This window comes from Lampetra planeri, chromosome 3 (assembly GCF_965212315.1).
Source record: "Lampetra planeri chromosome 3, kcLamPlan1.2.h2, whole genome shotgun sequence".
In the NCBI taxonomy this organism is placed as follows: domain Eukaryota; kingdom Metazoa; phylum Chordata; class Hyperoartia; order Petromyzontiformes; family Petromyzontidae; genus Lampetra; species Lampetra planeri.
Genome location: NC_136109.1, coordinates 8,603,007 through 8,629,201, shown reverse-complemented (window position 1 = coordinate 8,629,201; position 26,195 = coordinate 8,603,007). Strand labels below are relative to the sequence as shown.

Here is a 26,195-nt window from a genome sequence, read left to right as displayed (position 1 = left end):
CCCTGCTCGGCCCTCACAAGGACAGCGAGTCAGGGGAGTTCCAGGTCGAGCTAGCTGGCCTTCAGTCTTCACTGGATCTTCATCTTGACCTGTACCCAACGACTGCCTCGAGCTCCCTGGCTCTCCGCCTTATATACCAACTTTCCACCGAGGGGCGGGGCTGTGTGGGATCACAGCATCCCCCCCACACAGCCCCCCAGGGCGGTAACCGTTTGCGGACGTGGATGTAGACACCCCAGTGTAACTGCCCGTTTTCCCCCCACGTAACACCCCTACAAATATAATAATCTACAATGTTGTGTAATTTCTATCAAACTTGTATAGAGAAAACACATTCCTGCGGAGGGAGCTGGTAGGAACGTTGGGTTGCTCGGTCAATGGCCAGGGTCAACGGCGGCGTGGTGTATTCCGCAAATATGGCCGACTGTGAGGGCGGGCACAAGCCGGCGTGAGTAGGTTAAACGTTGAGTTTTTAAGGGCATCACGGGCTGACCAGCCCCTCCCCACCCAGCTCCACCCCTCCCACCCCCCACCCAGCCCCACCCTCCCTACCCACCCCTTCCCCACCCTCTGCTCCCCACCCAGCCCCTCCCCACCCTCCCCCCCCAGCCCCTCCCCACCCTCCCCTCTCTACTCAGCCCCACCCCTCCCATTTTTGGATGCACGACGGACGGATACAATAATCCCCTGTGGGCTGGTGGAACCAGGTGGTTCCTACCAGTAAAAACATTTATTTTGCGGTACTCCTCGTGCATCTGAAATGTGACTGGAATGTGGTGACATTTTGATAAGATTATTGATTCCAAGAGAATGGTTCCATCTAGTTCAAATGTTTGATTACATTCATCGATGAAAGGGAACATATATAAAAGGTGACGTTTTAGGCAATTGCACTTCATAGTAGAGAGATCTCTGAATATGTTATGGACAGATGTATTGAGTTTTAGTTGTGGATAATTTAAAACAAATTGTCATCAGCAGGTTCTAAGGTGAGAGAGCCATTCCACATGTGCAAGACTGCATGGAGAGGTTCGGTGAATCGAGCATAATATGTGTGCAAAAGCATCTTGTTGTCAGCATTGTAAAATGACAGGATCCCCGCATCATAGTTAAGGCAAATGCCAATTCTGCAAGGGTGTTTATTCACGTCCAACTCTGTTTTTTGCTTGTCGTGCCAGACAGCTAAATTATTATTCAATTTCCGTATGCACCAGGACAAGCTGTTGAATCCCACCAGACACGCATTGGCTCTCCCCCTTCGTTGCATTGATCCATACACGACACCAACTCGATGGCTCTCCACCTCCGCCACATTCACCACCCAGCAGTGGCATCCAGAAGAAAAGTTCTCACGAGACATTACTTGTATCCAGTAATCAAATCGGTCTGGATGGTCGCAATAAGGTTGTGGGTCTCTGGTCCATGTCGCTGTCTTGAGATCGCCTGAAACAATAATATCTGGATGTGCCGAGTCAGGATTCAGCGTCGGAGAGCACTTGTCTGCAAAGAAGCCATGAAATTACTTGTGGACATATTACAGATAACAAATATGGACATTTTACTGCAATACACTTGAAAACTGCTGGAGAGTACTGTTTCAAAAGTGCTAAAATTTGGGATAAAACTAAACGAAAATTAAAAAGGTTGACAAAAATCAGGATAATATATGTAGAAGATGAGATGATTATCAAGGCATCATTTGTTGAAAGCCAGTTTTCGAAGCACGTTAAATTATAATAAATCATACAGACCGTCGAAATCGGCATTCTAATGCTATGTTTATGTTATCTTTAAGCTGTAAGGATGCCTTACAGTGATGGCAGTGATCAAACCTGCCAATTGGCGCAATGACATCAACCGTGCATGGAATTTGGTTATATGTTAGGTACACATCTAAAGTACTGGGCTGATCTGAGAGTATAGTATGCAAGTAACAAAGTTAACTTATATATGAGGGTTGCTCTCATTCGCTGACTCTTAGAATGTGATTTCAAAATGCTTATGTATTCCAGAAAAATGCTATACCGAAGAATGTCTATTAGCTACCTTTTTGGCCTACTGTGGCATTTATGAGTGTCTCAGGACTCCAACAGGGGTTAGCATTGCCCCAATATTGATTTGAGGCATTTGAGCAGTGAGATGTGTTGTTGTTTGTAATCAGTAATCACGTAATGTTTCGATGGAACATTAAGAATAGGCCAGAGTACAACTGAGGTCACCAATCTCAAACTATGCACCACATTGTTCACCACTGTATCGCTTAGATCATTATCCGTATGTATGTTGAACTTATTTCGCACAGTACGTAGCCAACCGTGCTGTATAGCAGCATTTCAGATATTCGCCAGGCTACTCCTAAAGCCGTCCACTGGCTCATTCAGCAACCTCAACATAGACAAAATAAATGTTGGTGATCACAACACCCCCGCCATGTGGGGAAAGACTGATTACTTCGAACAGTTATTTTGAACAGATAAGGAATACCTTTGGTGATATTGTGCGTTACATCTGGTCACGCATTGCAGGTTACGTACCGGCATAGTTGAGCGTGCTCAGCAGCTGTGTTTGCATGTCCTGCCCAGCGTGGATCATGTTCAGGAGCCCCTGGCACTTCTCTTCGCCATCATTAATGAAGTGGGCGATAATGAAGACTGAGCACGATGGGTTGTCGACCTTCTCATAGGCCTCCCAAAACACTGGCAGCGAAATCATCTGGATTCGTAACAGCTCATGCAATACGAAAAAGGTGTTTGCGCAGATTAAGTTGTACACTTCCGGCAACATCGTATCCATCTGAGGCCATACTTCTGCCTCACTGGAGCACATCCTGTGCTTGATGAGCTGGCGTGGACCCTGTTTAAATGATAGAGAAGCTAATGTTATTAAATTCACATTATGATTGACCCTGATGTTATGCAACGTAGGGAAACTTTGCCTTATACATTGTATGGAAATATTCCCACCTTTTCTGTACAGTGTCTTGAGGTATGGTTGCATTTATATGCTCTTTAAACACAAATTGTATTGTGTATTCGTGGATAGATATGCGGACTTGGAGAAGAGCCTCATAGTTGCACATGGAGATAGAGGCATTTGGAGACAGATACAGAAGGAAGGAAACCCACAAAAAGTGCGACGTGTTTTAGTTGAGTGTGCAGGTGAGTAAAGTGAGAAGAGAGGGGATAGGTAAGCAGGGGCAAGTCCATGGGAGGGTCTTAAATATGATCGACTGGTGGCTTCTGAATACGAATCGGCATCTCACATGGCCCCTGACTGTGTGACTCAATACACACCACTGAAAGCATTTTTGGAGACTTTAAAGCAATGCGTGTTTGTAACGTTGAGGGCATCACGTCAACTGCGGACCCACTTTCATCATTCAAAAATGTGTTTTATTTACCTCAAGAATATTTGTGAGATGTATATCTTCTGTTTGCTGGACCGTACTGTATTTTCTTTCTGAGAAAAAAGAGACCTCCACTCAGTACCGTCAACTGAGAGTGATGTTCTATGAAGCTGATGAAAGTGGAATGCATGCTATATCTATTGACTTCTCGGGAAAGTGGCGCAATGATGGTTGAAATGTAACCACCAGCGCTCAAGAATCAGTCCGTTATCATGTATATTACTGATTCATTAAAATGCTTATGATTATAGAACCAACATTAGTACTTTGGGCAATGATTCACCAAAATTCGGCGAAAATGTGATTGCTCGATAGCGATATATGTTGATTGGATGGCTGAATTGCAATGTATTTCAAATTATTAACCAATGCTTCTCAAACTTTTCAACTTTACGGCACACTTTCGAGCTTGCTTTAATCTTCACGGCACACAAACCAAAAATGTGACTGTGGACCGGAGTGGGTGGGTGGAAATGCATTTTAGCTGACAGATAATTCACAATCCCTTGCATATTCTGGTCTTATCGAGAATAAGATAATCAAGTGGCACTCAAAATCCGTGACAAGAATTTGCTCAACTGGGTGAGTGTATTCGTGTATGTCAGTTTCAAACGTAGGCTTTCGCGACCATCACCGATGATGCTGGATGCAATTACCAGCGAAACGTCGTACTCAAATTGTAAATGTTGTGGTTTCACGCTTCAACACACCGGTGGGCTAAAGCAGTGAACTATTTGTCTTTTGTCAACGTGACACTTTTTTACTGATTGGCCGTGTCGGGTGGTGGAGGGTTACGACACATTTATAAATAACGCGATCTAAAGCCAAAAACGTTGATTATGAATTCGTGTATGTGTCTGTGTTTCCATGTGCGTCTCTGTATGTCTCCGTGCCTCTGTGTGTCCCCACGTCTCCGTGTGTCTCTCTGTGTGTCTCCATGTCTATACGTATGTGTGTGTGCGTCTATGTGTGTCACCATGTATCTGTGTGTCTCCGTGTTCACATGCCTCTGCGTGTGTCACAGTGCGTGTGTTTTTCCCAACTGCACACACGCGAACGAGGGATTCGAGAGGGCCGGGGGCTGACGGTTCACTGCCACACTCAGCCGCGACCAATGGAGAGGGGAAGGCGGGGGTGGGGGGCTTATTGTGGTTCTTTCCCCTAAGAATTCCGAATATACTGAGGCACGCCAGTTGTGAAGCCCTGCATCATACCACTAATAAAACACCACATTTGGTGACACTGCTGCATTGATGCACAAGCACAATTAACAAACAAAAAAACTCAACGCGTTCGTCAATAATACTTCCTTAAAAAACACTTTCAATAAGTTACAGTGTGTGATATAGCCCTTATTTTATGTGCTGTGAAGAAGGGCCATTGTCCGAAACGTCGCTGATTTATATATAATTCTTTTTAAGGCAGTGTTATTTAAGAATGCGTTGAATACGTTTGTTAATTATACTACAATGTATTTATTCGAAGATGTTTTGCATCATTATATGATTAAAGTAGGATTCGCTCGTACCATATACACAGTCGCCTTCCTGTGTGCATAGCTGCAGCGGAGAGACAGTGTCTGAAGGCGCCACTGAACCTAGTTGAGTTCGACAAGCAGGAAGTTAAGTTAACTAAAATAATGGTTAAGTAAAGTGTTCTTATTTTTACGAGGATTAGAACTAAAATCTATGCATTTCGTTAACGAGAACTGATATGAGAGCACTATGATGTTGTCAGAACTAAAATAGAAATGTAACTGAAAGTCAAATCTTGTGTAAAAAAACAGAATCAGAACGGTATGATAATGTTATCGAGTGGTTTTATAAACAATACAGAGTAGAGTTTGCACTATGTCATAGACTATGTCCAATTACTATGCATATGTGAAATGTACATATTGTACTTACACATATAAAACATGGGAATTTAATTCACTGGTTAAATATATTTGTAAATGTATATATTTTTTGTGTTTTTATGTTTTTGTTCTTCCCCCCGCACCTCTGATTAGCACGGTTGGCTATGTACGGTGCGAAAGAAGTTAAATATGCATATATTATATATAAATTTTGCGAATAATTTTTATTATTTACAGCCTGTTAATCCGTTCATTCTGAAAGAGTCTTTGACCCTCTAAATTAAGATATTTTGTCCGCTCCATTTGTGCCTTGAAAATTACATAAGAGCTCATTAAGAACTAATTGCTTAGATAATATCACTCGATATGCCCCAGATCTCAGAAGCCCAGCTGCTTTCAGCCTGGATAGTGCTTACATGGGCAACCACCATGCATGCCAGATTAGTCATACGATTCTAGATTTGAAGCTTTCGTGACTGCAAGGATTCATACTCTTAGGTTTTTTTCGGTAAAGTCACGTAGGTAAATAATAATAAAATTCAAATTAATAAAAGTAATAATAGAAATAAAATAATAAATCACGACGTTTCGGAGGCAACACAAGTCTCCGTCATCAGATGGGACCGTCCCACCTGATGCGAAAAAACCTAAGAGTATTAGTCATACGAGTCTACATTTTGGGGAGAAGATAGCAGTGCAGCAACATTTCACCATTGTACTGTAATTCAATGCGCCCAAGTCTATGCTCCCTGCCTTCAACCAAAACTGAGCAGCGTGGTAAAGTATGGTCAAATAACCAGCACGGCCCTCATGCTGTGTGGTGGCCGTCCTGGTCCCAAAGTGCCTTGAAATAGGAGTGTACATAAAGTGAACACGAGGAAAGTTGGAAGGTTACTTACTCTTATTTTTCTTTATGTAAAAAATCGCAATACCTGCCATGGCAATAATAATCGCAATGATAGTGACGACGCAAAAAAAAATAATTGCAATCGTTCCTGTGGGTGAAAAATAATATACGTAAGCGTAAGCGTAAGCAACAGCATGATCAACAATTCATATGCAAAATTCATCAATTTGTCACGACTTATTACTAGTAGGGAGCAGGGAGAGGGTGCAGTAGTCCAGTGGGAGATTATTAGCCGTTTCAGAAATTAAGATGCATCCAAAACTTTGGGTCATTTTTGGAGAAAATACGACATCGAGGCAAGGCTTGAAATGGAGGTGTAGAATGTAAACAACTTACAAATATAGTGGACGCTATATTTGTAAGTTCGAAGTTACGGAGAATATTGTAACGGAGGAAAAGGATGTGTAATGCAAATATAATATATATCTTTTATATTTTACGTGCAGAGACATACTGTATATGAAGGAGACATTGCTTATCTATTTTGTGATTTATATTCTCCATAAACAACGCAAGTGATTATTGAGAGATATGTATTATATAAGTTTGCGCCAAACTAGACGCATAGCTTAAAGGGTTTTTTGCTTATAACATCTGGTAGTTCAACATTTTATTAAATGAGATACTGAATACTATACAATGTACATTTTTTACTTAGCGTTTACATGCAGCACATGATACCAAATGGGTCTTAGGTATTGGCTTGAACAAGGGCACAGTCTCAACTGCACATAGTCAACGCAGAAGAGAATTCCAGATGCAGGGGCAGAAGCCGAAAAGAAGTGACCTCTCCATGGAACAAAGGTTGACAGTGGGTGGATTTGTAAGAAGGAGGCCTCTATTGCTGAAGTGTAGAAAGCGTGCGGGAATGTAGCATGAGATGAGAAAATGACGTATACCAAACGAATTTTTCCCATAAGACAATGTCGAAACCGGTCTAGAATTCGCTCTTGCTGCATCTTTAGCTGCTGAAATTATGCACGCCCAAAAGTCTGCGTAGCTGGTGGATCGTGTAAGAAATACTTTTTTTTTCAGCGAAGAGACAGATACAGTGGTACCTCGGTATACATCGTTAATTCGTTCCAGAAGGTAGGTCTTATACTGAAAATGACGTATACCAAACGAATTTTTCCCATAAGAAATAAAGGGAAACGAAATAATCCGTTCCAGAGTATAAGAAATTATATTTTATATGGCATATTATACATTAATGGGGTTGTATAAAATAATATATACACTACTTATTACTAAAATGCATACATAAATTTAAATAAATGCATAAATAAATTAAAATAAATTGAAATTAAAATAAAATTTAACATCACTTTACCTTGCTGAGAAGAGTTGATAGCCTACGAGGATGGTGGTGAGGAAGGGGAGGAGTCATGAACGGGGTATACGCGGGTACGCGGTGACTCATCCCGACCCATACAAGTTCTAGCATGCGTGTCGTATCCCAAGCAAGACGTCGTATCCCAAGACATTTTTTTTTCGTCAAAACACGACATATACCAAATTCGACGTATTCCAAAGCGGTCGTATACCGAGGTATAACTGTATATGAAGGAGACATTGTCTGCTTATCTGTTTTTGTTAGTTACATACATGCTAGTTCTGGCCAATATAAGCGATGATATGGCGCGGGCACCAATGTCTTTCATTGGTAATTCTATACAGGACTGTATTTAATACCTGAACACTAGTATTGGCATCTTATGGTCGCTTATGTTGTCCAGCACTAGTGGCAATTAGTAAAGGGAAAGGTGGAATCATACATTTAGAATACAATTCTGACCTTTACTCAGCTTTATCCAACAGCGCTGTGCAGGTGCAGATCGGCTGTTGTCGCTTTTACACCGGCACACAGTGTCATGAGTGGAATTGCAAATCTCTTCAACGTCTTTATCTGAATGACAGACAAAACTGTTACTCCCATTTTACACTTTCTTTTGAATCTGTTGCGTGGCTTGTTCGGACAAATGTCTTGTCTTACAAATATGGAAAACTGTCCACCAGTACATCTACAATTACACTGGTCAACAAAAAAAAAAATTCTGGCCTGGACTTTTGCAGCTGTTTTAGACTAATTTCAGGGTGCTGATTCCAAATCTGATCTCAGATTTGCTCTATCACATCTCATTGTTATGCGATCGGCATACCCCATTTTCATTGATTTTACCCGAAATTAACTCTGTCACTTATGATTGCAAGTTGTTGCGAGTCAGTGACTGCTTTAGTGTTAAAATATGGTGCTGTATTTTTAGATAGTGTGTTTATAATATCATTTTATGTAGATATCCACATTTATTTAATATTTTTCTTCTGCAGTTTTTATTGAAAATGCAATATTTGATATCTCAAAAACCTGATGTGATAGACGAAAACTGATGCCAGATTTGGAATCAGCACCCCAAAATTACCTTAAAACCGTTGGAATACCTTATGCCAGAAAAAGTGTGTTGACTAGTGTTATCCATTGCATCGTTTTAATCAAGACCAGGCCTTAGTCTTAAGATTGCCTCACAGAAAAATGTAATTCATGTCTTTAACCTTGACATATCACCAACCATTATAATGCGAAATTCACGATGCTTTAATGTTTATTACACATATAATACTGAAATGCTGAGATGCTCTACCCTATTTATTACCCGTTTTGAACGTGGTGTGTAGATGACCGGGTGCAGCTGGTCTAAAGTACGTGTGGGCTGCTAGTTTTTATTTTAAATTTAAAAAAAATGTTGTTAAACGAAAAAAACAACTCTATTGGCTATGGATTCATTGTGAGACCAACATTTTATCACTAAAACACACCTCTATCGGCTATGGATTCATTGTGAGACCAACATTTTATCACTAAAACACACTGATGTGAGATTAGTTACAGATAGCGTTGCAGACGCCACACTCTTTGCACCGAGAAGCATTGTTCGCGATGTCCATGTAGTCCACCCTTGCTATGCAAATAGTGCAGAATGAATAACCACTGGGGGATTCGCAGTCGTCAAGCTTCCTACTGCCTGTAAAAAAACGGATACAAGGCAAAAAGTAACAGGGTAAACAAAACAAACTTTTTATGGGAGTTTCACGTTGTGATTGCATAAACAATTTGGAAGATTACGTTGGAACATGGCCTCTGTGACCAGATCACTCGCATTGCGTCCCGATTCCGTCACACCTCAGCAGCTATGGGGCAGGCGTTGAACCTGGATTGTGTCTGTGGATAAGGTAAAGCACTATGCGGCAACTCATACGGTTTACCCGTATTCTTGTACAGGGAAATTTATTTTCCAGGTCCATACGGCGAACATGATTTGTTTGCGTTTCTCCCTTGTGACTGGACATTGCAGGATGAACGTTGAGACTGTTAAGGGCACGGGGTGACCAATAAGGTCTGAATTGGTTTGGGGCCGTCCATAAATGACGTCACGCACCTATGGGAGGAGGGGGGGTCAGACATTTGTGACGATGTGGGGGTTTGAGAAATGTGATGTCACATCAAAATGCGCAACTTTTGTAATGCTGAACTTTACCAGGACAACTTCTTCCTTTTCTGTCGTCACTCTATTTTGTCCAACACAGCACATTTCTCCACCATCATTTACCGCGTTCTCCGCTCGCTCGCCGCGCTCCGCCGGGCTCACTCGCTCCGTTCCTCCCTCTCTCTCTCCGTCTCTCCCAACTCCCTTCTCTATTTCCCCGTCCCACTCCAGCCGTCGCTCTCTCTCGGCTTTTCCGTCTCACTCCAACTGTCTGTCTTGTTCGGCTGCTCTGTCTCACTCTGACTCTCTCGTTCAGCTTCTCCGTCTCTACTGCTACCCTATACTTCTTCTTCCACTCCACCGCTACTCTTTACTTCTTCTTCTACTCCACTGCTACCCTACACTTCTTCTTCTCCACTGCTACTCTACACTTCTTCTTCTTCTGCTCCGACCGACTCCGTCCAGCTCCCAGCACAACTCCTCGTCTTGCGCTGATGCTCCCCTATTCATCCCCCTCCTCATTAATTCCCAATTAATTAGTTGGCATCCCCCCTAACGCCCCGCGCCCCCAGCCCCCGGCGCCACCTGTCCCCATTCCCAACACCAACCGACGTGGTGGTGGGGAGGTCTTCTTTCAAAATTGATTTGACAAAGGTGCTTTTAAAAGTGTAATTTAAATGACAATTTTAAGAGATAAAAAATAAGAAAAATGTCCGACGAAAAAGTTGCAATATAGGCCGGGGAATGTTTAGTTTCACTAAAGAGAACTTGCAGAGTGATGAGGTACAACATAACATCCCTGTGGTTGGTCGACGTGTAACAAATAACCAAGCAGAGTCGGTAAGTAGAACAATCGTACATCAATGACCACCAGCTATTAGTCAGTAAAGTAATAGAGTGTTAATAGACAACGCTAAAATTGATGTTTGTGGTATAACGCAATTTGCCAGTTAGGCCACCAATAAGCTCAACTTCGAAACGTAACCGGCTTCCGCTGAATTTTATATTTCTTCTGCTAAATTCTCTTTTTTTAACCCCCTAAATTTCCCATCCTATTCTTAAATTTCTCACTCTCGCTGTGCTGTTAGCACACGTTACCCCGAGCTGTGTGGGCAACACGTGGAGTATCCCTTCCTATTCAGGAAGACCAGCCTGCATCCTTGTGATGTTACCCTCGAGATTCGGTAGGGTAATGGAAACAAAACAAAATGAGCAGCCAGTGGATGTGTTTACATGTATGTTGAAGTTATTGCGCGTCGTACGTAGCCAACCGTGCTAATCGGAGGTACGGGATATGCGAGAGGATCCATCCTATATGTAAACAAGCACGACTCCAAATGCTCATATCAGTCAGATTGATGCTCTTTGACGACGTGGCATAGCATAGTCGTGAGCGTCCTGTTAAATATTTTAACCATATACGTCTCCGGATGATTTGGGGACGTAGATGACTTTTTCGTGCCAATGGCTCTTCGGAGGAAAACTTGCTCAACACGTACCCATTCACGAATGCGCACCTGATTTAATCTGATAACATCAGTACCTGAGAGACGAATGGTTGTCCAACACCAACATGGTTCTGACCACACCACTTTTCATGTCCCATGCAGACCATGATAGATGGAGAGAGTATTGGACACTTGACCCAATAGTTTGAACTGTTATACTGGTAGGAACCCACTGCTTCCACCAGCCCAGCAGGGGATTATTGTGTCCGTCCGTCGTGCAGGGAGGGGCTGGGTGGGGAGGGAGGGGCTGGGTGGGGAGGGGAGGGTGGGGAGTGGCTGGGTGGGGAGGGTGGGGCTGGGTGGGGAGGGTGGGGAGGGGCTGGGTGGGGAGGGTGGGGATGGGTAGGGGGTGGGAGGGGTGGGGCTGGGTGTGGAGGGGCTGGTCACCCCGTGGTGCCCTTATAAAACTCAACGTTTAACCTACTCACACCGGCTTGTGCCCGCCCTCACAGTCGGGCATATTTGCGGAATACACCACGCCGCCGTTGACCCTGGCCATTGACCGAGCAACCCAACGTTACTACCAGCTCCCTCCGCAGGAATGTGTTATGACCCAATAGTCTCAATGGCTATACTGGGGAACTTTGTGTTTGTAAATTGTAGTTGTGTGCTTATGTATGTTAGTACATGTTTGACTGTATACTGTATGACTGTGGGAAGCTGTAGTGGAACAGTTAGCGCACTGCACTACGAACCTGGCAACATGGGTTCGATTCCCGCTCACGGCCAACACCAGCGAGGATTATGTGAACTTGCACTGGGCCTCCCCTAGGTAGCCTCAAATGAGTACCTGGTGCGGTGTTTTAACATCGCCACCAGGGAGACAAATGCGGTCGGGCGTGGTATTGGCCACCCACCCCCTCGTTTGCCGTTCCGGCCTTCACAGGTGCTCGATCACAGCACTTGTCCCAACAGTCTGTTCAGGCTATTCGGGGAATTTTTACCTTTGTATGTGTAGAGGTGTAATTGTGTATGGGAGCGGATGGCAAACAAACACAAGGGGCGTGGTTAGGGCCGTACACATAGGAGGTGGCCACACCGACGTCCGCACCTGCATCCCCCACGGGCCCCTCCCGGGGGGGCCGCGGACTATAAGAGGGGGTGAGCCGGAGGGCTCGAGGTCGAGGTATCAGCTTTAACCAGCGAAGACGGAAGACCAGCTAGAATAGGCCCCGGAGCTCCCCTGGCTCGCTGTCCTTATAAGGGCCGACCAGGGCAAGCCGGTGGCGTGGCCCCGAGAGCCCAGACTGACGAGCAGGTCTGGGAACTCAGGGGGTCGGATCCCAGCTTGACCAGGGTAAGATGTAGTAATTACTCAGGAGGCTTGACGACGGGATCGGAGGCACACTTATTTATTAACACAACTTGTATACAGTTAGCGAGTATACACAGGACCTAAGGGGTAACGTCCCCTTACTCGGCTAACAGGGAGACACAACATCTAAGCCCCGCTAACCTAAGCCCAAGTCCTCCACTAGGGAGCTAGGGGAGGCTACCTGTCCCAGCCCTGGTCAAGCTGGGATCCGACCCCCTGAGTTCCCAGACCTGCTCGTCAGTCTGGGCTCTCGGGGCCACGCCACCGGCTTGCCCTGGTCGGCCCTTATAAGGACAGCGAGCCAGGGGAGCTCCGGGGCCTATTCTAGCTGGTCTTCCGTCTTCGCTGGTTAAAGCTGATACCTCGACCTCGAGCCCTCCGGCTCACCCCCTCTTATAGTCCGCGGCCCCCCCGGGAGGGGCCCGTGGGGGATGCAGGTGCGGACGTCGGTGTGGCCACCTCCTATGTGTACGGCCCTAACCACGCCCCTTGTGTTTGTTTGCCATCCGCTCCCATACACAATTACACCTCTACATCACCCCCCCCTGTACAGCTCGCAGCCGTCCCCGGCTGCAACAAAACCAGAATAAAGGTGCATGCCTCCCCAAAACCGTGTGTGCCTCGCGTAAATTTAACAAGAACGATAACAGTCATAACAACAACAACAACAACAGGAACAGGTAGAAGAAGAAAGAGAAAAAAATAACCCGGCGCACCCTCCCGAATAAATACCCCATTCCGCAAACCCAACATATATACACGCGCTCCGGATGTCCCTCCCCCACTGTCCGCAAGGGCCCCCCAACGGCCGACCTCACAATAGTCTGCGCGTTTTGGCGCGCGTTCTCGCGGCGGGCCCGTCACCAGGGCTCGACCCGGCACGCTCAGTGGTGGTTGGTGACGGTCCGGGTGCAAGAGAGTCTGGCGTCGCTGCCGAGTGACCCCCGACCCCTCCGGGAGGGGTTGGCGGGCGTGGACCCGTCACTCCTGTTGCACCTGGAGATGGAACAGTTGACGTCATGTTAGGCGAGAGCAGCGACGTCGGGGAGTCGGCGGACCCCTCACACGTTTGGCCATGCGTGTGTGTGTGTGAACCACGGGCCGGCGCAATGAACGGTTTCAACCTTGAGGGGTGCACGTACCACCGACGCCTCCCCCATTTGACGCGAACACATTGCGGCTGTAAGACCTGTACGACCTCCACTGGCCCCCGCCACGGCCGTACCAACTTTGACGAGGTTGCCAGTGGCACCTGGGGACAGTGCAACCATGCCCTGTCCCCTGGTTTCCATTTGAACACATGTACCCGCCCCAGCCGAAGCCTCTCGTTCGCCTTCTGGCGGAGTTCAGAATTTTGCACGGCCGCTTCCCGCGCCTCAGACAATTTGCTGATGTTAAATTTAACGTGTTCGGACAAGGTAGACTTCGCCTGAGGCGCCGAGAGCTTCAGCTGGGTCGTCACAGGGGGGTTAGCCTCGCGGCCATACATTAAAAAGAAAGGGGAAAATCCGGTGGCCGCATGGGGAGCCATCCTGTAGGCCTGCAACACACCGGCTATGCGAAGGTCCCAATCTGTCTGGGATTCGGACACCTGTTGGGACAGCATAGACGTGATGGTCCGATGTAGCCGTTCCACCATCCCGTCAGTTTGAGGGTGATACGGGGAGGTCCGAATTTTTTCCGTACCCAAGAGGTCGCACACCTCGCGGAGGAGTTTTCCCGAAAAATTCTTACCCTGGTCAGTAAGCAGCCGTTCCGGAGCACCTTTGTCGAGGACATAGCCCTGGACAAAGGCCTCCGCGATGGCTGCTGCCGACTGGTTGGCCAGGGGCCAGGCCATAGGCCATCTCGTGAAGTATTCGACCCCTGTCAATAAATACCTATTCCCCCTGGGTGTAGCGGGAAATGGGCCGAGTATGTCTAGCGCAACGAGCTCGTTAACCCGGGAAACCTTTATGGACTGCAGCGGAGGGTTGGACCCCCTAGCTGGTGGCTTTCGCTGCGCGCATTGCGTGCACGACCCCAGGAGATCCCCCACGTCCTTTGCCATGCCCGGCCAGAAGAAATCGAGCTGGAGCGTGGCAAAGGTCTTGTGAACCCCCAAGTGCAGAAGCCGCTCATGAACAGCCCATACCACCTTACCCCTCAATGCTGCAGGCACCACGAGCTGCTGGCGGCGGGTTTTTCCGTCCCAGTGCATTAAAAGACCCTGGAACAACCCCCACGAGTCAATGTTCGCCACCCCCTGCCCAACCCCCCCTGCGCGACGGCGCAGAGCGAGGAGGGAGGTGTCCTCCATTTGGAGGCGTCCCCATTCCGCGACCGACAACCCCAGCAACGAATCCCTCCCTTCTTGCTCGATAGGACCCGAAGCCAAAGGCGCATCGGCGGCGGCCACGAGGACCGAATCGGTGGTGACGTTCGGGGGCCTACAACGCCCCGAACCCAGGAGGCAAGCGCACTCCGAAGTGGGTGGCAACCGTGACAGGGCGTCAGCGTTCGTGTGGCGGACGCCCTTACGATATGTGGTGACAAAGTCGTAGTCCTGGAGAATCTCCAACCATCGAGACAACTGGCCCGATGGTTGTTGAACCCGCAGAGCGTACTGTAGGGCCGCATGATCTGTACGGACGGTGAAACGCCGACCGTACAGATATGGGCGGTACTGCTGAATGAAATAAACAATTGCCAATAATTCCCGACGGGTAACGCAGTACCGTTGTTCCGCTGGAGACAGTACCCGACTACCGTAAGCCACCACATGCTCTACGCCCCCAATGAGTTGGGACAGCACGCCCCCGATGCCCGTGTTACTTGCATCTGTATCGAGCAAGAAGGGTTGTGAGAAGTCGGGGTAATTCAACGGCGGAGCCCCCACCAGGGCATTCCGGAGGGCGTGAAAAGCAGCCTCCTCCTCCAGCCCCCAATGAAACCTGACTCCCTTGGACGTCAAGGCATGCAATGGTTTCGCGATCGTAGCGAAGTCAGCCACAAACCGTCGATAGTACGACGCGAACCCAATGAAACTCCTGACCTCTCCCACCGAGGTGGGAGTCGGCCAGGAGCTGACGCATTCTGTTTTGGCGGGATCAGTGGATATCCCCGAGCGCCCAACAATGTGACCCAAATACCGCACCGATTCGCGGAGCAAATGGCACTTCTGCGGTTTAAATTTTAAATTGGCAGCCCGCATTTTGAGAAAAACAGCACGCAGCCTCTGGAGGTGTTCCTCGAAGGATTTGCTAAAGACGATGACATCGTCCAAGTAAATTAAACACGAATCCCATTGCAAGCCTGCCAAGACCAGTTCCATTAACCGCTGAAAAGTTGCCGGCGCAGAATGTAAGCCCATCGGCAAGCGGTTAAATTGGAAGAGACCTTGCGGTGTCCGAAAAGCAGTTTTAGGTTTTGATTCGTCATCCAGAGGAAGCTGCCAGAATCCAGATAGTAAATCGAGGGTGGAAAAGAATCGCGCCCCCGCCAAGGCATCGAGCGACTCATCCATTCGAGGAAGCGGGTACGCATCTGCCACAGAAATTTTGTTCAATCGCCGAAAGTCGACACAAAACCGCAGTGAGCCGTCGTGTTTTTTCACCAAAACGATCGGTGCGCCCCACGGGCTGTTGGAAGGGGAAATGATATCGGCGGCTAGCATGTCATCAACAGCCGATTTGACATGATCCTTTTCGGCGGGACTGAGCCGAAAGGGATTCTGGCGGATTGGCGCGCTGTCACCCGTGTCAATATGGTGTCGCAGCAATTTAGTACAACCAATATCAAATTTGTGTTTACTAAAAACGTCGGCAAATTCTTTCAGGAGAACTCGCAGCTGCGCACGCTGCGTGTCGGACAGATCCACAGATCCCGCGCAAAGTGCATCCAGCCATCCGTCATCACAGTCCGAATGCGGTCGCGACGGAGGATCGGTGGTTACCTGACCCACGAGTGGTTCCTCATAGGGCGCCGGCGTTGCGTGTGCAAGCACGGTCCCTTGAGGAACCACGGCCGTTCGCGATCCTACATTAAGGACTGCAATGAAGGGGTCCCCATCCCCTTTCACCATGGTCTGAGCCGCTAGCAAATCGGGTCCATTGACCCCGGCCCGAGATGGTCCCAACAAGACCCCCCGATCCGCAACCCCTTTAGCAAACGGCCGACGCAACCTAAGAGGGACGAGCATCTGAGCCCCCGGGGGTACGCGCACAGTTTTTGTCACGAGCGCCTGCACGGTGGCAAACGCCCGACGCTCCGTGGTGGGGGAAGACAAAAATGTAAAACGTCGGCCCGATGGGAGCTCGATGCACCCCTGGTCAATCAAGATACGGATGGGCATTTTGGCCAAGAAATCCGTCCCCAACAGGCACGGAACCGCGAGTGAGGAGGAAACCAAAACAGGCCCGGATAATTTAATGTCTCCAATGCAAATTTTGGCGCGGATTTGCCCAATAATGCCCAGCGAGCCCCCGTTAGCAGCATAGCATGGCACGTCAACAGGGAGCAAGGGACGACTTTGAACGGGAAGGATGTTATAAATCAAATCAGATATAATGGTCGCCGATGCCCCTGTGTCAATTAAAATCCGCACCTCTACCCCATCAATATGACCGACCACAACCGATGATCCCGCCGACGCAGCAACGACACGATGGGCGAGCTCCGACCACTGACCCGGTTGGAGCGCTCGCCGCATTTCAGAACAATCGCGCGCGATGGGCGGCGATTTTTGAACCCTGTTCAGTTGAGCGCGTGAGTGTGTGTCGGATGTGTGCATGGGCCAAACGTGTGAGGTGCCACGACTCGCCGTATTTCTCTGCTGGAGCTTGGGTGGAGACGGCGTGGCGTCCTGACGAGGTGTCGCTCCGCACTGACGGGGAGCCCGGCATCCTGACGCAACGTGGCCTTGCAGGCCACAGTTGTAGCAACGTGTGAGCGCCCCAGATGGCCTGGGCTGCTCCTGGCGGCTCGGTCCATTCCGAGCCTGCGGTGCCGCCGATCTCCATTCCCCCCGCCGCTCCACCCCGCAGACCTCCTCTGATGGGAGGGCGGTGGCCGCCATGGCATGGCCGGCCACCCCCTTGGCAGCCTTGCGACGCAGGGACCGCAAGCCCCCGTGGATGTGGCGCGCGACCAGCAGGGACGACATCTCTCCGTCGTCTTGAGCCAAGACGGCGATGTCCAGCTCATCGGCGAGTAGCAGCAGCTTTTCAGCCACCATGGCGTCCACTCCCTCCTCGTCCATCCGCGGGAAAGCTGCCTTTGCCAGGGCCAGGAGAGCCGTTCGGAAGGCCAGGGGCGATTCGTTGGCGCCCCGATGCCGATCGTGGAACAGCTGCCTGCAGTCCGAAGGCGGCCCATAGACGGCTGACAGCAGCTGCAGCGCCAGGTGCAGCGTGGCGCGCTTTTCCTTAGGCGCCGAGGTGAGGGTAGCCAGGGCGTCGTCGTCCAGCATCGCCGGCAGCGCGCATAGTGCCTCGGCGTCCGTCCAGTTCGCCATCTCTTGATGAGCGATGAACCGCCTTTTGAAGCCACCCCAATCTCCAGCCGCTCCCACGAACTCCTTGAGAGGCGGCAGTCGCTGTTGTAAGGCGACGTCCGTGGCTGCGGATCTCGCTCCCTCGTTCCCAGCCGACGTTACAGTGTGGGCGGGCTGTGAGCATGGCATCGCCGGTCGCTCCGTTGTTGACGCGCTGGCCGGCGTTGATGATGTCACGGCTCGTGCTTGGCCCTCAGCAGTCACCTGACGCAGGCCGGCCCCGCCCTCTGCTCGCACTGTAGTGATGGCGGGAAATTTAACCGCGAGCCGCGTCGGGGTGGCGGGAAATGCCGGCGTGCGTCGGCTGCTGCCGTCTTCCCGCGCAGCCCCTCCAGCTCCCAGCCGCGTGATCTCCTCCAACACGGCGGCCGCGGCGTAGAGCAGCTCCGCCAGGCGGGAGTGAGCCAGCCGAAGTCCCTCGGCCGACGCATCCCCCCCCTCCTGTCGTAGCGGCGCGGGTGTACTCGGCCCCGGCTGCTCCGATCCGACCTCGGCCATCTCTGGTGGTGATTCGGCCGCGGTGTCCTCCCTCTCCGACTCCCTGGTACGTGTCGTCCCTCGTGTGTCCATCTTTGGACGTTTTACTTCTGACACCAGATGTAGTAATTACTCAGGAGGCTTGACGACGGGATCGGAGGCACACTTATTTATTAACACAACTTGTATACAGTTAGCGAGTATACACAGGACCTAAGGGGTAACGTCCCCTTACTCGGCTAACAGGGAGACACAACATCTAAGCCCCGCTAACCTAAGCCCAAGTCCTCCACTAGGGAGCTAGGGGAGGCTACCTGTCCCAGCCCTGGTCAAGCTGGGATCCGACCCCCTGAGTTCCCAGACCTGCTCGTCAGTCTGGGCTCTCGGGGCCACGCCACCGGCTTGCCCTGGTCGGCCCTTATAAGGACAGCGAGCCAGGGGAGCTCCGGGGCCTATTCTAGCTGGTCTTCCGTCTTCGCTGGTTAAAGCTGATACCTCGACCTCGAGCCCTCCGGCTCACCCCCTCTTATAGTCCGCGGCCCCCCCGGGAGGGGCCCGTGGGGGATGCAGGTGCGGACGTCGGTGTGGCCACCTCCTATGTGTACGGCCCTAACCACGCCCCTTGTGTTTGTTTGCCATCCGCTCCCATACACAATTACACCTCTACATCTGTAAAGTATACGAGTATGTGTGCACTCTATGCGTATGTCGGTCCAAGGTTGTTGTCGGTTGCCCTCCCCATAAACAGAAGGTGAGGGAATGCGACAATGACCGCGTTTGCCCCCACTGAAGATGGACATCCGTAAATGGATGCAGTCGAGGCTGATAGACCTTCTGAGACATTTTCTCCCGGGTGTTGGATAAAACGGTGCCTCGGGATCGAGTATTCTCATCGGATTATTTTAATGTACAGGTTTGTTCGTGGGTGTGTTTTATTGTGTTACCTGCAGGACAAAGTTGACAGCAAAATCCTGCCGCCGCCTTGTATTGTCCTTTATCCTGACATTCATCACTCTCAACCTAAATTTCAAACATTGACAGACAGCGGTAATTTGCATGTGGTTTAGTCAAGGTCAGTAAGCTCCCACCAAACCACGATACACCGGGTCATGACCTCAATCCACCTGTTGTGATTTCATACTTGCAATCGCATCTACGGTTTGTTGCATGTGTTACTTACGCTTCGTATACATTACATGCTTTTCTCATGAGTACCGATCTGAACTACAGGAAATGTCAGAATAGGTTCGTAAAGAAAGCTGCAAAAGTATGGCTCAAGATAATAATGAGTAACACTGAAAGTCATGCAAACAATTGGAAATATCTGTCAGAGGGACACAATTGGAAACACATTTGGCGGTTTGACGATGATATTCGGAGGCGGGGAGAGCAGGTTGGAGTTCTCTTGGAAAACTGAAGTTAATAATCAGGAACAATATATCAATGGGCATCAAGGGTAACCTTTTTATTAGGTGCATATTACCTGCTAAGACACATGATTCACACATGTAAAAAAAAATATTGAAAAAAAACTGAAACACGTGCGAAGATGCATTGAGAGATGCATTCTTGGAAATAAATTGACACACAGAGGAGCATGTAGATTACAGAACACTGGTAAGTTAGAGACATCGCAGCATATTGACCGTGAAGAAAAGTGGGCCTGGGCAGGACACGTCGCTAGAAGGATTTATGACCGGCGATCGAGTCTGACAACTTCAGTGACAGCCAAAGGCGAGAATACGGCTTTCATTGCATTGCCCCTCGAACTCAGAGACATGAAATCAGATCGCGTGCACTTGACTATAGGTTCTAGGGGGACTGGCTACATCGCAGGAGCGTGACCAATGATGATGGCTTGGGAAGGCCTTCATCAAAAAGTGAAATGACACACGTTTTATTTTTTACATTGATCGCAAGATGTACTCACCAGTATAAGCAGTGTCGTTAAAAAACAGCTGATGTGGATGATCTTCATATTCTTCGTGCTTTTTGAAAACACACGCCTTGGCATAAAATATTCTGGCTTATCACTCAGTGATGATGCAGGACAAAACTCTTAAGTCACCGTGAAACTATAAAAAAAATGTTATAACATGACTTGGATAATCGTTGAGTTGCCAAAACTGCTTGCGACCACCGCACACCCGGTTAACATAATCTGGGTAATCCTTAACAATGTCCAAAGGAGTTCAGGGTTTTTACATGACACTGCATACTCAAATGTAATATTTACGCATACATGTTTTGGAGGATGAGGAGATAAAAACTCTGTAGCCGCGAAGCAAGTTTTTTTTTGTCATTCCGAAACCAGTTTTTAACAAAACAAAATCCACCACAAACTGGAGTGAACTGCCCGTTGCTGAACAATCACGTTATTTTTTAGGTCAATCCCACAGTATCGCTGTACAGTTGTGCTGGCTACATCGCAGGAGCGTGACCAATGATGATGGCTTGGGGAGGCCTTCATCAAAAAGTGTTAAAATAGTTACTTAAAATTTCTGGTGACCCCATAATAAAAAAAAATAACGGTTACCAGTTTTCCACGCACGTAGAAATATCTACGGTAAAACAAACTAAGCTTTTCCCCTTCTTTTTTTTAACTAAAACGTGTACAGAGTTGTCATTCCGTAATGGGTTACCACACCAGACTTACAATGCAGGTCACCAGTTCGATCTCTGGGCGCGGCAGTTAAGACAATGGTGCTGGCGTATTACACCGCACCCGCCCTCTCCCACAACCACACGATGAACAATGCCCTCTGTAATAGGCTAGGTGAAAAAGTACTGCCACCCACGGTATGGACCAGGGTTAATTTGAAGGAATTTCAGAGGTAGTTCTGTAACATTCGCAGCCGTGGGCTATTCTCTAAGGCTGGGTCCCCACCTGAGTGATGAGTTGCGCAACTTTGTTGCAATGAAACTGAACACGGAATCTTATATGTTCACGTCTCTGCAACTCGTTACTTTGCAGGAGAGACAAATTACTTTCAAGCGACCTGCTCAGTTATTTGTAACTAGCTTGTTTGCCCCTCCAATGACGGGTGTATATTGCAGTAAACCTGAAATATGAAATAGAAAAATTGTTCAGCTCATGATTATTAATGACGGGAGTGCTCCATGTGGAGTGACGTGACCCCCTCATGGTTATTGGGTAGGGGTGCGGCATGTGCACTGACGTCACCCACTAATGATAATTATTAATGAGGGGGGGTGCCTCAAGTCATCTGCCCATGATTATTAATAAGGGGTGCTCCATGTGGAGTGACGTCACCCGCTCATGATTATTATTGATGGAGGGTGGGCCTCATGTGGATTGACTTCACGCGCGGGACACATTCTTGGCTCATTATTATTTGTAATAACCATTGCGATGTTCTGCAGTGTGATGCTATGCTCCTGCTAGCGGGCGTTCGACACTTCACATGGCCTCTAGGTGCACATGGCCTGGCACAAGCGTCGTGGTGACGTCACCGCCACTTAGTGGCGAATGGCGGTTGTTGCTGTTGCTATGCAGTAAAACGCACACGGCACTAATAGCACAATCGGTGTAAAAATTGAGAAAGACAACACAATACTGTAAACGTCACTCATGGTAGAGTTGTTTCATCGAACAAGCAGAAACTTAGGCACAGCATTGTTCATTTAAAACTACATTTGTGCTAGTTATTTGCATTTACACAGCCCCTCCCTAATTTGTCATGAACAAAAGGCAACCGTTCTGTTAAATTTTTACAGGTCTTCAAAACGTAATATCAATTGAATTTATGAAAATGTTAAATGTTTTAATTATTATAAACACGTGGATGTTTACATGACAGAAAACTACAATTCAGACGAGTTAAATCAGTTCCTGCAGACCCTAGCAACTTGCAAAAACCGAGGGAGCTTGAACACTTTACAACTCATCTTAGAAGCATTTATGCATTACCTGTGTCCGTCTAGTCAGTCTGCAACGTTGGGTCACAATAACTTTCGTGAAGATAATACAATGTAAATGAGATGTTAGAAGCTAAAACGGGCCAAATTGTATTAGTTTCCTAAAATTTGGCATGTAAAATCCCATCGATAATGGGTAATCATTCTGTCCAATGTGATAACGTCACACATTATGCACTCACCTCTGCTCTCAATGGCATAATTGTACGTGACATTAGTATTACGAAATACTGTACTGTACTTACGAATACATGTTGGAAAGCATTACAGAATCATGTCTTATGTATTACTTAAATGTTTTGTTTAGAGACAAAAATGGTTGTTTAAAATATATCTCACAAGGCTGCAGTTTTATGAAAAAATCTAGTGGTCTCTGACTGGGTAAACTGTGAATCTCCATTGTACAAAGTGGAAAGTAGTGATTCTGAAGTGGCAGGAAATTGGACATTCTGTCCGACTGTTAGTCCATGGGCCAGAGTAGAAACTGGTACCATCTAGTCATATCGAATTAATTTCAAGTCTGAATTATTTAACCCACGAATTTTCAAATGGTTATCACATAACCATCTGTTGTTGACCACAAAGTGAATTTGTAACCGCAAAAGTTATGCCACCGCAGGTGGTACCAGCAAGTGGAATACCTGGTCTGGGCTCATGGACTATGTGGGGCAGAAGTGGGGAGAAGGCAGCAATATTGGGCCATGCCATTTAAACCTATGTGTCTTTTTTGTAAGGCTGTTGTACATGTAAATATGCTTTGTGCACTTTATTGTTGAGTACTAAATTACATGTATTTATACCTGATGACGGACGCTTGTGTTGCGCCCGAAACGTCGTGATTTATTATATTTTATAACTACGTGACTTTACCGAAAGAACCAAAGAGTATTTATAACATCTCTCGTCTGGAATGCAGGAAGTCATGGGTTCAATCCCAATACTGACACCTGTATATTTCGAGTTTGTGTGTTCTTATTCTGTGGGTCTTTCGGTAAAGTCACGTAGATAGGTTCAAAGAAAGTAACAAAAAATAACATAAAGCTACGTTTCGATTGCAACAAAAGCGTTCTTCATCAGGAAGGTGACGAACGCTAATGACGAACGCTTGTGTTGCGATCGAAACGTCGTAGTTTTTTGTTATTTTTTGTTATTTTCTTTGAACCTATCGACGTGACTTTACCGAAAGACCCAAAGAATATGAATTCCTGCAGTCACAAAAGCTTTAATTCAAGATTTGTGTGCTCTCCCCGTGATCAAGTGGATTTTTCCAGGTCCTCTGGTTTCCCCCTCCACATTTAGAAACACGCGTTTATATTATTTGCCTCCTACTATCAATTCCCAGTAATGAGATCAGCCACTATGTGTAGCCAGGTCGCCTCTGAAAAAGAGCTAAATGCTCAGTGAGCTTTACCTTGTAAATAGTTTAGTATGGATGACGTATGCCCACTTATATGAACAATATTGATTACGATTGTAGAAAGGTGTAGACGAGGCATATAGTTCATGGTTTCAACTCAACTACACGGAGCTAATGCAGTCATAAAGCCAGCCAATGAATGCACGCCGTGTAGTTCAACGAACAGTAATGGATGGGTTTGCGTTGTATACCCCTTGGTGGACAAAAACTGTGGGATTTAAAAAAACTTGCACCATTGTTTCAAACGGCGACCTCTGGGATTGCAAGTCCAGTGTGCTGTGGATAACACCATAGGTAGCATTCTACCACCATTTTTGTGTTAACTGAATATGCAGTGGTGTGGCTTACAGATATTTTTTATTCTCACTAGCAGTGGTTCTCAAACTTGTTGCGGTTACTGTTGAATTTAGTTTCAAGCGATTATCCCCCTTGCCTGACCGAACATGGTTATTGAGAAATAAATGTATGAATAATGAACATCAATGTTTTACCTAATTGTCCATTTTGTGAGGTATCCTGACTAGCTTGTACCTGCAAGCGAAAAAATATCAACGAACACTCAGCATGCGTGCCGTCATTTGTTCGCGCTCGCTGGTTACTCTTGAAAAACCCACATTGTTTACGACCAATGAGTTTAGAAAGGTCTTTTATATCGTTCTAGGTTAGCATATGGATTTAACATTTATAGTAGTTATTTTATATTGGCGGATTCATACGTGATTATTCACCAATGACTCGCGTATGTAATTAATTTCGCACATTTATAAATCACCTCACGTACCCCCTGGGACATTGCCACGTGCCCCCCTAAAGGGGTTCGCGTACTCCCCCAGGTTGTGAACCACTGCACTCGAGCATGTATATACGTCGTGTTAAGGATGTTGTCGGTGTGGGTGATGTGGAGAAAATAACATAATCCTGCAGGGGGCGTAGGTTACCCACGCCGATGCTGCAACTTCAAAGTAAGGGAATGGCAAACAATGAATGCTGTAGAGTTCGTGAGAAGGGAGGAGACGACCAACCACGCTGTTTTACTACATCTAAAGGTCTCTCTTCAACGAGGCCGTGACCAGGACTTCAGTCCCAGGACCAGCATGGACAGAGTATGGGCCAGGAAAAGGATTGGGAGAGGGCAGAACAAAGGCGGACCTCGGCCCTCTTGAGTCCACCTCAGGGGGTCCATCTCGATAACGAGGGCCGTCATGAAACAGCTTCCTGTGACACTTTCATCCAGCGCAATGCTCCGTCAGTTTAGCACGTATGGCTTTAGCGACCAAATATTATTCATGTCGGTTTTTTTTGGGTTAGATTAACTCACCACCAACCCGACACAGCCAGTTTGTTCTGACTCATGGCAGGTGTGTTAAATTGTTACGATAAATATGAGGCCTAGTTAAAAACGTAGCCTGCCTGTGAATGTTACTTGTAATTGTATAAGTCGAGTAAGACTTGTACACATGTAACCTTATTGTGATCTTGAGAGCAAGGATGACGAAATATCTCATCCACAGTTCAGTGTTATGTGTAGTGCTGTACATTTAGGCTGCAGCATGGTGATTACACGATGTGCCCTTACTTAACACAGTAACTTATTCTCTTGTATAGCTATTCAGTACTAATGTGGGTGCCTGGTCCATCAAGGATCTATTGTTGAGTTTCATGTTATCTAAGACAATGTTATGATGCTGTAGTGTTCATTCATTGTATTGATATTTCCAAGTATTAACAGATGCTGTATTTGTGCTGTGTTTTTCCATCAGTTTTGCCTCGTTCAATTCATTAAATACGTTTGGAGTCGGATGTTCACCCTGGCTCTGAAGGTTCATTGAATGCGAGGTTATCTACTCGGATAGTGCTGCAACGCAGCGCACAGCGAGGCCGAGACACAGTATGGTTTGTAATGCATATTTATGCGGGGGGCGCGTTTTTTCAAATACGCCGCACTTTCGCCGCATAAATTGCAGATTTCCGCGCGCAAAATATGCGGGCTTGCATGATTTCATAATCCCCGCATTTTCGTTGCAAAAAGTCACATATATCTTAGCAGAAAGTTGAAAAATGTTGCGTTTACTTCACACAAGCGCAGCCATTTCCCCTGTTGCCATGGGAACGTTATGAAGTAACGTCACTCATTACGCGACATCATTGAAAAGCTGCAAACCCCGCGATGCCAATGAAACCATGATGAAGCCCGCAAATCTTTCTCATTTGCCAACAAACATAAGCGCAAAAGACCGCCCAAAGCAGTTGTAAGATTGCACTTTTTTGTTAGTAGTATGTAAATTTACATTACTGTAAGACTGTACTGTTACTGTATTGCTTACGTTACTGTGCACTGAAAACACTTATTTTA

The 26,195-nt window shown here is 47.3% G+C and overlaps 2 long non-coding RNA genes across 3 annotated transcripts; both read right to left on the bottom strand.

The window, feature by feature from the left end:
- Positions 1-1,108: 1,108 nt before the first annotated feature.
- LOC144717339 (uncharacterized) lies at positions 1,109-5,763 on the bottom strand. 2 transcript variants are annotated; one of them, XR_013585074.1, is made up of 4 exons: positions 4,935-5,763; positions 3,401-3,459; positions 2,535-2,853; positions 1,109-1,500 (listed from the first exon to the last, which is right to left on the bottom strand). It is a non-coding gene; the product is annotated as an uncharacterized LOC144717339 (long non-coding RNA). The 2 variants fall into 2 exon arrangements; XR_013585073.1 differs by having other exon boundaries at positions 3,401-5,763.
- A 3,273-nt stretch (positions 5,764-9,036) lies between these two features.
- LOC144717342 (uncharacterized) lies at positions 9,037-20,720 on the bottom strand. The gene is made up of 3 exons (XR_013585077.1): positions 20,417-20,720; positions 19,431-19,506; positions 9,037-9,191 (listed from the first exon to the last, which is right to left on the bottom strand). It is a non-coding gene; the product is annotated as an uncharacterized LOC144717342 (long non-coding RNA).
- Positions 20,721-26,195: the final 5,475 nt, after the last annotated feature.